Here is a 15,224-nt window from a genome sequence, read left to right as displayed (position 1 = left end):
ACGTGTTAACTCGTCTTTTGTGAGATACGTTCGCGGAGTGAACGTTCGTTGTACCTTTGTCGGATCACACCGCGTCGTTTCGTCGCGAGGTCGTTGATGTTCGATGGGTTTCGTTCGAGTATACTGGTTTATTCTTCGAGAGTTTGTTTCATGCCGAGAGTTTCCTTAAATATTAGTCAGTTTGGAGACAAGAGTTACTTAAAGACCATCGCTGTTTTTGAGAAAACAATTGTTTACTTTGTTTCATCATTTTCTCCAAGTTAATTCAGTTTTCCTACACTCTTTGTAGTTGTTGTATAAAAAAATACGAACATTTTTTAGCTCTATTTTTATTGATAGATATTCATCGACATCAAGAAGGAATATCTGTGTATTTCCTGCACTTTTACGTCAAAGTACAATATCAAAATTTTAGATTTTAAAATAATCTATTATTCCTAACGTAATTATTACATTTTTCAGTTTTCCTCAATTACATACTTAGAACCAGATGTAAATTATTATCCTCGAATTTTCTTACGATTAATCTTCTCTCTTCTTCTTTTTCCATTATAAAAGTGATCAATCTTTATCGACACGTCTATGCAAAACATCGAATCTCGTTGATCTCTCGTTGACATTCGACCCAGTGTTTCATGACACACCTGCGCGTTTAGCACGGTTCATTTTTTCCATTGTGCAAGCAGGACGATGTTTTAAAAGCAGTCTGTTCAGCATGATTCAGTATCGAGCGGAAGTGCAGCGGTAGCGCGGTGCGAGCTGTTGATAAACGTGAAAAGGACCTTGATGTTTGACCGCGATGAATGCGTCGATAGAAATATTAGGACACGTTGATTATCTCGTAGAACGACGATCTTTTTGGCCTCCCTGATCGTTCCACCATATTTCATGCAAATGAAAGCAATTTGCTTTTTAAATAATTTTGTAGAACCTGGCAATGAGCATAAGCTTGTCCGCAGAACTTCGTTTTATTATCAAACCTGACATTATTATGCAAGAAAATTCAGTATCGATAACTCGAAACTTGCGACTTGCATAATTTCATTAATAACATTGTGCAAGAGAATCTCCTGATGAACATTTTTTTTTCGAATTAATTGCTAATACGAAATTCATATTATATAAATTAATGGTTGCACCAGGATCAGATGTACATAAATTATGATTAATATGTTTCATTAATATGTTTTTGGAATAAATTTTTGTAACCACAACTCAGGATAACGTAATGCTTCTCCTTTTTCTTAATTAATTATCCACCAACCGCAGGTGTCTATCAATAATTCGATATTTTTTCTAAAGTGAAACGCAGCGCTCAATTAAGATTCCGAATTTCTTTCGCTAAGAATTTTTGAATTTTAAATTTTTTAGCTGCTGATTTTGGAATCTACATTTAAATTTAATTAATCAACGAGGTTTCGATTCCCGATAGAAAGTCGGAGACGTGCAATCTTTCATCGACGTTACAAATCGTAAAAACGGTAAAGAGCAGCAAGGAACGTCAGTGTGTGTCAAAATGAGTAATGTTTCGCTTTTCGGACATGGCAAAAATAAGATCTTTTGTACTACTTGTCATGCTTACGAGCCTTTCAGGATTATTCTGTTCGTTACATAAAGTGCCTCTTTCTTATTGTACTTATTATCTTTAGAAGAAGAATTATCGTTGACTCAACGTTTTAACACCTAAGGGCACACTTCGTTGCTTAAATCCACGAAATTTCGACGAAACGAGTTCAACGTGTTTTTCTCTCGTTCACCAACGAGGATGCTCATCTCTCAATGAGTGCAAACGAATCGTCTCGCACGTGTCCAACATATTCAATTACTCGAAAGACGCGCCTTTCGTGGAGCTTGTTCGCAGAACGGAAGTACGCACAGAATTTGTAACAGACCTTAACTAATTCTAATTTGGTCAGACTGGCGTCAAGTTTATGAACGGTCCTAAAACCACGATTTTTATATCGCAACCATTATTGTATGATTTCACGACAATTGAATTTTCACGTTGCACTAAAAAAAAAGAATCCATTGGTTATCTTTTTTACTATTTATTTTTATTGTACAGCCGCTCAACAACGGTAAATTACGATGTCCTTGAACTTTGAATTCCTAAAGAATCGTATGTTTTACAGATTTTATAAGGAGACCTGATTAATTTCGGTATAATCGTGCTTCCATTTCGAGAGAAATTATTATAAATTGTGTTAAAAGCAGATGTTTTTAGAAACCTGTTTTTAGTAGATATCTGCAACGAACTGTGATAAGTTTGCAAAATTTTACGTCGAGTTTGGTAAGATCAAGCATTAAATTTTACATCAGCTATGTATCAAAATATTAAGGTGAAATCGTGTGAATAAATGTGACGAATATGATGTTTCGTTGGTAGTTTTATTTTCAACTGATCGTGCTGTTCATTTTCGCAATCCTAAAACCGTTTCGTAATTTTAGTATTGTTGGGATCAATAGGTAAGAGATTAAGTAGAAGTGTTTAGAATTTAAGATAGCTTCGAGATATATATATATAAAAGATTTTCTGTGATATTATCTAATGAGTCATTACAGAGATGTATCAGTGTGGGAATTCGTGAAATGTTACAAACATTTTTATTAGAATACCCATTGTGTCGTTCCTTGCAATAATTTGTCTGGTATTTTTGCATCGTCCATTCGTTGAAAAGTTTGTTGTTGCACAAGTTGGCAACTGATTGCACACGAAAAATAGTTTCTCTTATCACGATTGTGAGCAACATGAATTTTGAAGCACATTTTTGAATGGAATAAATGACGATTAAGCCATGAATTTGTATATTTCCTCAAATTTATAGGAAGGATTTTCTTACAGTCTAATTCTTTCACGATGAACACTTGTCCCAACGACAGAAATCTTCTGTTCTAATCATTACAGTGACTCATATGAAACTCGTTGTAATTAAATACAGTAGAACCTTCGTTATTTAAATACTTACCGTCTACACGTTCTGTTCTTCGAATAATCCAACAGTATATTTTCTTATCAATAAGAATCGCGTTTCTATACTATCTATTTACTCTTTACTATATATTACTAGACTATTCCTATTTCTTTTCCGAATAACTTTTATTTCAATTCTGTTATGCTTACCATCAAAATATTTCTTAACATTCAGACAAATACAAAAAAAATCCTTATTAATATTCTAATTTCTTGATTCAATTTTATACCAAACTACTTTCTAAACATTCAAAACTTTCTATTTGTTAAGACGAAATTAAGTTCGAGACATAACAATTCAAAAACCGTAACATGGTTAACTTAATGGCTAAACGAAAAGTCCCAATATGTCAATATATCAATAGATCAAATCAATCAATAATCAAACAGCCTTCAAACCTTCGATCTGTGTATCAGTCCTACAAATCATCTCTTACAGCAACCTCCATTAGACTATTTGTCCCACCCATAGAATATTTATCCTAACTATGTCGATCGGTGTTAATCGACATCGGATTAACGTCAACGTAAATCGTTTTTCGTAACGTTCGATCCGGCTGTGATTCATCGAGCCTGTTTCCTCCTCTCCTGTCTTTCTTCTCTTTCTCTGTTTGCCTCGCATGTAGACACGCGTGCGTGGCCACCGCATTATGTAAACGTCGCGGGATACGTGTGAGATGCGTGCAAAAGACGGACGAGGCCGCGGCGTCGTGCCGCGACGAACCTCGCGATTTTCCATCGCGAAACGATTGGATTCGCGGGGCCGAGCGGACAATGTTGCCAAACGGGCCGACGGAGTCCGACGCGACGCATCTCGACGCTCTGGGACCGGTTCTCTTCAGGGCGAAGGTCGTCGGCTGATGTGAGGTCGTCGATACCGAACGCTTGGTGCTCGCCGGATTTTTGCATCGAACGCTGCGCGTGGCACGCCTGATGGATAACCAGGACAGCGATTTTGGGAAGCGGGTCGCTGAATGATGTGCACTATGCAAATTTATGTTTAGCTTCGTTTTTTTCCTGGTCTTTTTTTTAGTTTCTTTCTCATATTTAGTTCTTTAGCTTTGGTACGATCGGATGCTAGAGTGATTGGCTTTCGATAGGGTAATGGGGTTTATTATGTTTTTCAGGCGTTCTTTCCTCTTTCAGATACTTTTATTTTTGTATGGTAAGTTAATGGTTCGAATCGGTGAATAACGTGTAGCTCGCAAAATTTATCTATACTTTATGTCCTTCTTTAATTAGAAGTTTTTTGAGGACACTGCTCTAAAAAGTGTCGAATCATGTTCGACATAAGAATGTCCGTGAAGAGAATTAACTTCGACGTAGATTCGACATAGGAGTTCAAAATGTTAACAATCTTCTTCTCATTTTAACAGGAACAAATTTTGTTATCTTGACGGAATTAAGAAGCTCGTTATCATAAAATTGTAGCAAGAGATTTCGTATATAAACCATGATTCTTACACATTTTTCTGTAAACTTAAGACATTTTTTAATGATCAAAAATACCATAAAAAGTGATTGAAAGAAGGTAGCAGAGTTTAGCGCAAATAAAGGGTCAGGGAAACTGACTCGAGATCATTATTATTCGGAAAACGTTATAAACAAGCGTTACATGTCCGTGTTAACAGATTAACAGATTTTCCCGCGGTGACTACCGATTAAGATCGTATGCGATCAGCTCGAGAGCACTGCGAATCGCCATAAATATTTCCTGATCGGCACAAGCTTCGGTCATTCCATGGAACTTGTACCTCGATAGAGGGAGAAAAATGCGAGAATGAACGTGTTATTAGTAACACTTGCTCGCAACGGGAGCCAGAATCTCGATTATTCATCCGGCGCCTTTAGCCAACGGCGTCACGATAGTTGCTCGCTTGTAAAAAGTGTTAGGAGATGTTCTCAACTTGTTTTCTACAAAAGTATTCGTTTTCTAAGAATACTATCAATTCGTTTTTCTTCCTTTCGCTTTATAAAACGTACAGATCTTTTTCTTTTTGCTTCATACAATTATCTGGATACTATATTTGACGCTTGAGATTCTCTATATGTTTATAGCCTTGAGAGTTTCTTCCTTCTTTTTTTCTCTCTTCGCCTTCTTCCCTCTTCCTTAGTTTTTAATTCCTATCCTTCCTTTTTCACATTTTTTCGTAAGAAACTGAAACAACAATTAACAAGATAAAAATTCTATTTATAAAATTTTCATTATATGAATATATATATTATACGTTATATAAAAATTCTATTCTATCAATATAAAGTCAATAAACAACCACATCGATTCTGCATACATTACAATAATTATAATCGTGAAGCGATTGAACGCTACAGAACAGTCATAATCAGCATCGAAAAAAACCCACTGCTTCAATAATTCATCCTGAAGACAAATTACAGTAATCAGCTGAAAAGCAATTGCTCGAATATCAAGCAAGGTTAATAGGTAAACTTAGTACAATATTAGATAAACGCGTACTCTGAGATGGACGACGTTGAAAATATCTGCACCCGTGTTATTCCGCGATGAGAACGAAAAATCGTGTACTCAGAAGCGGGACTGTCGTTTCAGCCAGGAATAGAAGCCCTCAGGAAAGCACGTAATGACGTTCGGCATTATAAACGCGGTGTTCTTGCCGGTATCGCGGTGAATCCGCGTTTCTTCCTGGATCCTCGTGGCAGTTGCCGAGGAAACGAGCACCTTACAACCGGCGATTCCCAACCGTTACGTACCGTTAGAAGCGCGATCGTCTATGTCGCTGCTGGCGAAAAATAAGCTTTTTGCGTGTGCATCGAGAGCCACCTGAAACGGTCCGGTAATTTTGCAAGATCTACGGCTTAAAATAGACACACGATTTTCGCGTGTCAGTGCAAACCGTAGATTTTTTCCCGTTTTTTCCACACCCTCGAGAATTTCTCTGTTAACAGGTACTTTAAGTCTATGGTTTGCTGGTTTTAACTTTATGCATTTTATTTAAGGTCAGATGTTTATGGAATGTTGGGTAAAAGTTGAGAATCGACGTAAAAATAAGGTCGAAAGAATTCACGAGGAAAAGATTTAGAATTTTAGATTAGCTTAATCTCTTCAGGGACGAATTTATTAAGGTTAGAAGACGACATTTGTGTTTTATAGCTCTTCGAAATATAATGTATTTATATAGATGTGGATATTGGGCGTGATCTCTATAATCATTTAAAGCAAAATTCGAATTATTTAAAACTCTTTATTCTGGTTAAAGAACCGATTAAAGATTGATGGAAATAAAAATGTTTCAATAGAAATGTAATCATTTCTTACAGTCTCTGGTCTTGGTTTCTAGTCGTTCCTTCAAGAGATCATCTCCAACTTTCCCGTTAATTGACCTTTCAATACTCGATCACGTACATAAAATAAAAGGGAAAAGATATTTTTGTAAATGATTTTGTAGTATCTTATGTAATTGTAATAAACAATAAAGTAAATATTGTCGTTTCAAGTTCTCGATAGAAACAGAATACTCGTAACCTCGTGAAGAAACTAGCTGTCGTCCTTCGTTACCTCTGAACGAAGGATACTCCCACGGAGAAATATCACTTAGAATCGTAATAAAATTAAAGAATTCCATGTACACGGTCTGCATGTCAACTACCATTGTTACTAGTGAATCAACAAAAAGCAAGAATAATTCTTATCTTTACGTGTTAAAACTTACATTCTTATTTATACATGAAACGATCCACTAAGTATTCTAAACACTGGAAACTGTTCGAATATTCATTCGAGTTTCATCACATCATCTTGTCATCTTGTTACGTTATCGACCAAATTGCGAAATCTGCTAATTTTCTTGTTAGCTTAGAATCAATGTATCCAGCATACATATAACGTAAACCGTTTAAATCAAAAACTGACGTTTAAGCTATATCCTTATAGTACGTGTACTAAATTTTCGAGTACAGGAACACGAATGAAGTGGAGTAGAATGTCTGATTAGAAATTTTGTCCTCGTTTTTAATCTGTTTTAAACATTGTGAAATACGGTAATATCATTTTTCTATCGAGTAATGTTTTAATAGGTTTAGGTGTCCTTAAAGTCATTTATAGTACACTAAACATGTACTTCATATTCCGACGAGTTTTGCGCATGCCAAATGATTCGATGGTGCCTCGAGAAATTCCGATCGCGTCCGAAATTCAAGATTCTCCGCTCGTACGTCGAAATTATAAATTATCGTATTTGAAGGAACGCGACCTTTGCTTGGCCATTCGTGCTCATGGTTTCCTGGTGATAATACAAAACGTGAGTCACGACCTAAGGTATCTAAAAAATATATTCATCAGTTCTTCTTTTAATGTTACGTAATAACGAAACCAGCTATTGTACAGAATCCAAATTTTATGCGCTAATGGATCTTGGAATCGTAAATTTCCGAATTCCTGCAGCTGGAATATCTTACAATTTACAGGTACCCTGTTATTTCGTTTTTTGAAACTGATGGCTGGATTAAAAGAAATCTAGAAACATGGATGATTCATCTTACTCGCTTAGGAGACAGAGAGTAATGTATTTCTGGTCCTTCTCACCTTTTCGTGATCTATACTGCGATTAGTTAGTACTTTTTTGTCTTCTGGCGTTTACTGAAGTGACGTAACTTTAAAAGTACATACTTCTTGAAACAGATTTTTTAGAACATTTGAGTCGTTCGGAAGCTATGTTGACCAGATCTCCTAAATTGAATAGTAGAGAAAAATAGCAGTGTTACACCGTTAAAAATGACTTCTTACGGGATTGTATATTGGGATGAATATTCAAACTCAGGAATTTTCGAGCTTCGTCGATTTTTCGAAAATGAATATTGCATTCGATGTCGATCGCGATACGATCATGGTCGTGATTTGTCACAGTCGAGTACATGCACCAAGGACGCCGCAGAGGCGCACTTAAAAGCAGAAATATCATTAGGCAGAATGCAAAAAAATACACTCGAAGAGTTATTTGCTGTTATTCGCAAATTCTCAGGAAATTGTTGGTTCGTTAGATCACGATCTACGATCTGATTTACGATCTACAAGTTTTTATTTTAAATTTACATGGAGGACTGACGTTTGTCTTTTTTGGAGTTAAAACAGAGTTACGTCGCTTCAGTTACTATATTAGAAACAAGTGGATTCTTGTATTCTTTAAGAGATAAAAATAAATAAAAATTCAATGCAAACTATAAATCTCATCAGCACAATTATTATGTTTTCGTAATATAGGAACTAACAATAAGAAGAAATACAAAGCACGAACCTTCTTAACACAATGGCTCATTGCCAAATTAAAGTACCGTCCTTTACAATTCAATTCCTCAATGACATACTACGCGGTCGCAAGAAAAACGTGCAGGAAACCATGTTTTGTACGATAATTAAGAAAGTGGCGTATCATCTCAGCCTCAGGCACTGCCTCATCGCCAAACAGATTAATTCTCGCGACTTGTACCAAAATAAATCATATTGGTCCGCTTGTAAATCATTGAAACTGTTATTAAACTTTACATTTATCGCTCTCTGCTTGCATATTTCACGAGATGTTAAACGATCCGCAAAAGGTATACTTTTTAGTACATCGACGGGGGAAAAACGTGGCGGGGGAACGAAAAGACTGTTGGTGCTAGTTGGTCGCGAAGATGTTACTCGACGACAGAATAGCGAATAAAATAGAGCTCCTGCTCGCTTGGGTTTCACGATTGACGAGTGGTTCATTATGTTCCCCATTCCGATTTCGTTGACAGGGGATTCAGCTGGAAGGACGAATGCTTTCGTCATTCTACAATTGGCTTTGCCAATCACGATATCGAGTAGCATGTGTTCATTAAGTTATCGCGTGGCTTTCAACTTTATAGTTGAATTGAAAAGTCACCATGGACCATTCAATTAGGGAGATTCTGAATTTACGTTATTATCAACTTTTTTAATAAATGCACTTTGGATTGTAGATTCATAGAATACTTGGTACATCTGAAATTTGTAATTTTTATCGTCTCTTTGATCGAAAATAGAAACGAAAGAAAGGTTCTTCCTTTACTTAGAAAGAAAACCGTATGTTTGTTAAGCAAGGTAGATTACACATGACACAATATACACGTCAGTTTTGATTCTCGTCCGATCTCACAACACGGCTCGTTATAATAGTAATATAATCTGCTGCATAGTTACACTGACGCTCATTAACAGCAATATCATTGATCTCGAACGTCCTTCACGCACGCTACAACGTAATCTCAGTTGATTAATGCGTGATTTACGCTCGAACCATCAGAAATCGCTGTTCCTTTCTTCGGCGATGCAAGAAAGCGGTTACCCTTGCTTCTTTTGCGTAGATTGTATTGAACAAAACTGGTATGTAGGTTTAATTAACTCTAAAAACTTGAAAAATCTCAACGATGATTTTTTATTATTTTATACAGTTAATTATCTCGATTACATTATGCCTTGTTTGTAAAGCGCATGATTTCTAAATAGGATCATCAGTAAGATAATAATCGTAAGAGAATAGGAAAGTTGTTGAATATGAAAGAAGAGAAGAGGATTGCTGTCAATCGTGGGAATTTAATAGAAGTAAAAAGTTAGTAAAAAGAGAAATTGCGATAAATTAAAATCACATAAATAGGTTGACGTAAAAATAATTAAATTTCGAATAATAATCGACGTCTTATCGGAATAAGAGGAGGAAAGATGTGCGAAAATTTATTTAACTAGTCGTCCTCGACATTGACTCTGCTTGATTTCTAATTTTATCCCAAACTCGAGCCGGTTTTGATACCGGTCGTGGACGCCTCTCGTATGCTACGATAGGGTTGTAGGGTCGGGTGCAGCGATAATTTATGGAACCATTAAAAATCTTACCTGGCGTCCTTTGACAAATCGAAGTCGTGATTTTTACCGACAAAAGAATCAGAATTTTTTAATTTCATGTGTGAAATCATGCTGAATTATTTGCTTATATATTATTTCTTTTTATTTACGCAGATTAACCCATTAAGGCAGAATGTTTCATTTATAATTTTGTTTCGGTTACCTTACATTAGCGAATTTTTTAACTTTTTAACATTTTTCTTTTTTGTCATTATTTTCTGTCCAATCTGAACATTATGATTTTATAAAGCTCGAAGGAACTAAATATGTCAAATCCTTTTTTAAATCGTGGAAACTTCTTTTGCGTTTCTGATTCATATAATGGGTTTTTCTAAAGTATCTATTATTCTAATAGATTTTTTACTTTATACTTTAACGAGTAATATGCAAACAGTATGTTTTCCAGTAATGTATACATAATAAAGGCAATTTTACGTAACTTTAGTATATTATTACATTACTTGTTGCTTCTTACTGAATTAATAACTAAACTATAATAAATCAAATATCATTTAACCGATAAACTATTAAAAGCACACGATAGTGAATGTCCATGATACTATATTGTATGGTGATTATCAAGCTATTAACGCGTCAACGTATGTTCCAAATAACCAGTCTTAATGATGTAGGAAGCAAGTTGATTTCAGTTGCTTTTGTTGCACGACTTCCCTTATACCTACCTGCTTAAACATTGTAAAATTTATCTTCTTGATTGAGACTCAGCTATTTATATTCGTTGATTATAAGAAATAATCGAGTAAAATCGCATTTTTCATTCTACTTTATTACCTTCCCCGAAATAGTATAAGGGGAAACCTGTTATGAAGTCGTGGCTAACGTCTACTCTGACATTATCAAGGTTAGATTAGAATATAAAAGAACAGAATATTTTAAGGACTTATGTCAGCATGTTGATTTCGATTTCAAGAAACTAAACAACGCAGTATCCTACCTTTTTGCGGGAAAAATTTTATTTTACCAATTGATTTCCACAAATTGAATTTATTTATTTCGAATACTACGACGAATTAATTGTCACTGTAAATATTAATGGATAGACTGCAGATATCTTCGTAAATTTTCTGAATACTCCTGTAATCCTGTCGTCCTTTGGATCATTTTAATCGTGTTCTTTTCTTCTTAATAAAACTAGTAACATGTTTCAAAAAAAAAAAAAAAAAAAAAAAAAAAAGAATTGAGGAAAACGTCTGGTTTTAAATGTATGCTAAATATTTCTTAAAACATTAAAGATCTCTTCTTTTAACATTGATTTAATTCTTTTGTCGTTCAAAAAAAACTGACATGGGAAACGATTCTCTAATTGTTTCTAGTACTATAGTTATATAAAAATAAATAAAGCGAAGGACCTTAATTCCAAAGTTTAAAACGAAAGGATTATGCGAATCCAAATACACGATCAAATTCAAATATAATATTCTGTAAAAGATCAATAATTTGCAAAATCTGAAAAATTCCATATACGCGCCACATAGATATCAAATCTAATGTTCCACGACTAATCCCGTGTCAATTCAAAGCGAGAATCGAGCAACGACGAGACCGTACAAAATCCACCTGGAAGTAATCCTCGCTGATCTCTTTTCTCCGCGGTCGCTTTTCTATATGAAGGTTCGTAGCTCGAATGTAATTACGAAATGACGGTGACGAGTTCAGCGCAAATGACAGGTCTCTGGCCATATCCTGACGGCAAGGTGGCTCCTTTTTCTTTCGTTTCCTCTCGACGATGGCCCCCTTTTCGCATCACGTCAAAGCATCCTTTTCCGCGACAGGCAATTACGCGCTCGCCAGTTGAGGTCGCTCCAATTTCGTATCGGCTGACGACCACTGTAAAAAAGAAAAAGAAGATTAGCAAGGGGATAAAGAAAAAAGGAGCGAATACAAAAGCGGAAAAAAAAAAGGATGGAAGAAAAGATAGAATGGAAGGGAAGGAGGGATGTTTCTCTCTGGTCCCAGTTTTAGATGTAACCACGTAAATGGCCTGTCGCGTTCGTGCAATGCACGTCGTGCCATAGACATTATACGACATTATGGCGCGGATCGTGTAACGTTATGATTATCTCGCAAAGAGCCCAAGGTCTGTCTCTTCTTATCCTCTTGACGGCAGCCATGTAATTGTTCTTTCGGTTAACGTTGGTGCATCGTTCGTTTTCCTTTTTCTTCTCTTTTCGTCAGCTTTCATCGCGCGCCCATGAGGTTTCTTGTGTCACGTAAAGAAAGTACACAGATACTAGAAAGATAAAGCGAAGGAGAAGACGATCTTTTGATCTTTTGGAACATGGTTGAGATTTGATCTGGTACGAGCGAATGAATTCGATGATTCATCTGATAATACGATATATAGATTACGGATGTATTTTTAATCAATTAATTAATTAATTTTATCTGGTCTATCTTGTTTATTTTATTGTAAAAAGTACACGTATAATATGGAAAAATATACAAAATAATCAAAGTGGAAAGATGAAAAGAATTTTTTTATGTAATTAGGTTCCATTTCTTTAGCTTTATTTATAAAAATATGAATTCGGATGAACAGCCGGTGTCTAGTAATATCTTTCTTCTTGATATGGACATAAAATTGATTTAAATAGACAATGAAGAAATTACCGAAATGTCAGAGGAATCGTTGAAATAATTAATCAAGGCTTGAGTAAGAATGGAAGAAGAGATAAAAAGGAATTTCATGAGATGCGGTGATTAATTTAAGAGTAGTTGTTTTTCATCACCTTTCTTTCAATTTTTCAAATAGTATGTGCAATATGTTTATCCTTATCTGAGCGGCAAAGAAAGAAGTGAATGAAGATATGTATATAAATATGTATTCTTCTCATAGGAAATATTCAGCGTTGTCACTGTGAAATCTTTCTCTCATTTTCTTCTGTGGCACAAATCAGGAGAGGCAATATGAAATATAAATTACTGTACGACTCTTATATCGCAATCAAGCGGCTATATTAGAGGAACGAAGATATATCTTTCTTATTATTCGTTCGTTTTACGCTTATCTCGTCGCTTAAATGACACGTACTTTTTCAATTTCGCCACTTCCATTTACGACTTTAGTACCTAATACGTATATACGTATAAACTCGCCGAAAATAAAATGTTAAAGTAGTTAGTTATTTGTTTGAATCAAAATGTCGTTTCGTGAGATAGTCACATACGTCGGTAGTAATTTTTATACCACTTTATTTGAAACACCTGTATACATATATATACATTTCACAATATAACATTTGATTTTTTAAAAACAGCATTAACATTAGATCAATCAAGACTGGATCTAAAATCAGCGTACTTTATTATTATCGTTGGACCTTGCTTAATTTCTAATCTCTTCTGAGCGGGAATTACAATTATTTCATAGCTTGGTCTACAAAATACGAAAGACATAATATTATAATCTTCGATTATATTACCACACAAATATTCATTTTTTCTTTACAAAAATTAGCAACCAAATCAAAATACTTAGCCAGCGAAAGTACGTACACAATGGAATATCACGTTGCTCGATCCTATTCTGACCTTCCTACACTCCGCAATTAGTATTCCAATCCTCTTTACGTCCACGACCGCGTAACGACATCGAGAAACCAGGGAAGGAGGGACGAAGAACGACAAAGAAAACGTTAAGAAAAAGAGAGTCGTATGATATTAAGAATCTTAGAGTAAGAAGGAGAGAATCTTGCGAGGGTGGTTACTAGGGGAAAGGGAGGGATTCGAAGGGGGTTGGAGCGGGGCGGAGTCGAAGATACATCGGCTAAGGCTAAGTTAGGATGAGGATAGCAGCGATTATCTTAACGATCCCCTGCAGCAAAACCTGAACAGCAACTTCGCTCCGTCTCCTCTCCTCGTTGGTGAGATGCACGGCGTACATCGGTTCCACACCAGCGTCGCTTTCCTGTTGCTGGTGGTGTTGCTGTTGCCGCGGCCGTTTCTGGCTTCCACGGTCTTCTTCTCGTTGCTGTTTCTGCGCTGCTACCAAAGAAATATGCTGCGAGGTGGAAAAAAAAAAAAAAAAAAAAAAAAAAAGAAAAGAAAGAAGCGGGGACGCGAAACGCTGAAAATAGCTCGCCGTGTGCTGCCTTTGACGAACAAGTGGTGAAACCAGCAGGAATCCGCGTGGCTTTTCCCTTCCTTCCTATTTTCTCCATCCTCTTTTTCTTCGAGCGATCCATGCCGATAGGACTGGTTTAGGATAAGCGTAGGCTGCCACTTGCCTGTGCCGTAATAATGATGTTATAATATTGTTATCACACGCGGCAGGTGCGATGTGCGAACGAGAGAAAATGAGGATGCTGCTGTCTATGCGTTTTAAAGTGGTTTCTTGATCCTGATCTTGTATTCATCGCGTAGGATTCTTATCTTGGTATAAGAGAACATTGATGAAGTAAGTTTGTTTATGTATCACGAAGGATGTAGATACCAATTATGGCATGACTTTACTAAATTGTAATAAAGCATTCAACTTGTCAAATGGAAAGAAGATTCCAGTTACAATGTACATTTTTGTTCAGAGAAACTGATTACGGGCTCTACAAGAGAGTAGAGTCTATTTGATTTATACAGACATCCGTAGGATCGAATAAATTTTCATAACATAGGACTAAAAATAGCAAAATCTTCGAACTAACAAATTCGTCTCGTACTCGAACGATAATTCGACAACTCGGAAGCCAGGCGAGTCTGGCCAGCTGCCGCCGGAGGCAGGAGTAGCCTTCGATTCGTTCAGTGACTCCGAATCCAACGAGCTCGAGATACATCCACGAACGGCGCACACAAGCGTTGTATCAGCTCGGCTCCGCCTGTTCTTTCAACAGGATCGAGAGGAGCTTTCTCGACGTATATACCGTTGTAACTCGCGAATTCTAGATCCTGACCTCTTCGAAACATAGTTTCTCCATCGTGGTGTATCCCACATAGACTCTACATGTTCATAGTCGATCTTGTTGGTCGCCATTGGCATACTTAGCCCATGCAAGTTTCTCGACTAACGAAGGACCAACCAAGAACCCTCTTCCTCTCGTCTTCAAATTTTGCATACGCCTGTCACACAGCGAAGATATCGTACAGTTGACAAATGACCCCGGCCGTTGATCCAGGGATGGACCTAAGTCAGCTCGTGCATCGGCGCAGAACGTGAGGGAAGCTAGATAGAGAACGTTTGGTCGAATGAAACAGCCTAATCGGCGCTAGCGCGCAGCTGTCGTGACTTCGAGAGGAAAGTCGCGGAACGGCAAGGACGAGGAGGTGGCGACCGGTTGACGGCTGTTGGAAGCCGGTCTACGCTGGTGTGTAATGCATTACACAGGTATTACAGGTATTATCCGTATTACACGTATTACGAGT

General features: G+C 36.6%; 1 protein-coding gene across 4 annotated transcripts in view; it reads left to right on the top strand.

Moving 5' to 3' along the window:
- Positions 1–15,224, top strand: part of LOC132905067 (serine/threonine-protein kinase S6KL) — a 68,073-nt gene that overhangs the window by 14,133 nt on the left and 38,716 nt on the right. The gene's annotated exons all lie outside the window — the stretch shown is intronic.

The sequence above is a fragment of the Bombus pascuorum genome, chromosome 3, assembly GCF_905332965.1.
Source record: "Bombus pascuorum chromosome 3, iyBomPasc1.1, whole genome shotgun sequence".
Classification (NCBI taxonomy): Eukaryota; Metazoa; Arthropoda; class Insecta; order Hymenoptera; family Apidae; genus Bombus; species Bombus pascuorum.
This window is presented reverse-complemented; position numbering and strand designations above follow the sequence as displayed.